Raw genomic sequence first — 1,372 nt, 5'->3', positions numbered from 1 at the left:
CTAGTGAGATTCTGGCAGCTTGCACCTCAAAGGTTCCCAGTTTCTCCATTACAGAGAGTGGCATGAGGTTTATCCCTGACCCAAGGTCACATAGAGCCTTCTCAAAGGTCATGGTGCCTATGGTACAAGGTATTAAGAACTTTCCAGGATCCTATTTCTTCTGAGGCAATCTCAGTTGATCCAGATCACTCAGTTCATTGGTGAGCAAGGGAGGTTCATCTTCCCAAGTCTCATTACCAAATAATTTGGCATTCAGCTTCATGATAGCACCAAGGTACTTGGCAACTTGCTCTTCAGTAACATCTTCATTCTCTTCAGAAGAAGAATACTCATCAGAGCTCATGAATGGCATAAGGAGGTTCAATGGAATCTCTATGGTCTCTAGATGAGCCTCAGATTCCTTTGGTTCATCAGAGGAAAACTCCTTATTAATCTCTGGACGTCCCAGGAGGTCTTCCTCACTGGGATTCACATCCTCCTCCTCTTTTGTGGTTTCGGCCATGATGGTCATTTCAATGGCCTTGCACTCTCCTTTTGGATTTTCTTCTGTATTGCTTGGGAGAGTACTAGGAGGGATTTCAGTGATCCTTTTACTCAGCTGGCCCACTTGTGCTTCCAAATTTCTAATGGAGGACCTTGCTTCATTCATGAAACTTAGAGTGGCCTTAGATAGATCAGAGACTATATTTGCCAAGCTAGATGGATTCTGCTCAGAACTCTCTGTCTTTTGCTGAATGGATGATGGAAAAGGCTTGCTATTGCTAAACCTGTTTCTTCCACCATTATTGAAGCCTTGTTGAGGCTTTTGTTGATCCTTCCATGAGAGATTTGGGTGATTTCTCCATGAGGGATTATAGATATTTCCATAGGGTTCACCCATGTAATTCACCTCTGCTATTGCAGGGTTCTCAGGATTATAAGCTTCTTCCTCAGAAGATGCCTCTTGAGTACTGTTGGATGCAGCTTGCATTCCATTCAGACTCTGAGAAATCATATTAACTTGCTGAGTCAATATTTTATTCTGAGCCAATATGGCATTCAGAGTATCAATTTCAAGAACTCCCTTCTTCTGAGGCGTCCCATTATTCAAGGAATTTCTCTCAGAAGTATACATGAATTGATTATTTGCAACCATGTCAATAAGTTCTTGAGCTTCTGCAGGCATTTTCTTTAGGTGGATGGATCCACCTGCAGAATGGTCCAGTGACATCTTTGATAACTCAGACAGACCATCATAGAATATATCCAGGATGGTCCATTCTGAAAGCATGTCAGAAGGACACTTTTTGGTCAGTTCCTTGTATCTCTTCCAAGCTTCATAGAGGAATTCTCATTCTTTCTGTCTGAAGGTTTGAACATCCACTCTAAGCTT

The 1,372-nt window shown here is 42.1% G+C and overlaps 1 non-coding gene across 1 annotated transcript; it reads left to right on the top strand.

The window, feature by feature from the left end:
- Positions 1-1,264: 1,264 nt before the first annotated feature.
- LOC112731483 (small nucleolar RNA R71) lies at positions 1,265-1,372 on the top strand. The gene has a single exon (XR_003167257.1). It is a non-coding gene; the product is annotated as a small nucleolar RNA R71 (small nucleolar RNA).

This window comes from Arachis hypogaea, chromosome 12 (genome assembly GCF_003086295.3).
Source record: "Arachis hypogaea cultivar Tifrunner chromosome 12, arahy.Tifrunner.gnm2.J5K5, whole genome shotgun sequence".
NCBI lineage: Eukaryota > Viridiplantae > Streptophyta > Magnoliopsida > Fabales > Fabaceae > Arachis > Arachis hypogaea.
This window is presented reverse-complemented; position numbering and strand designations above follow the sequence as displayed.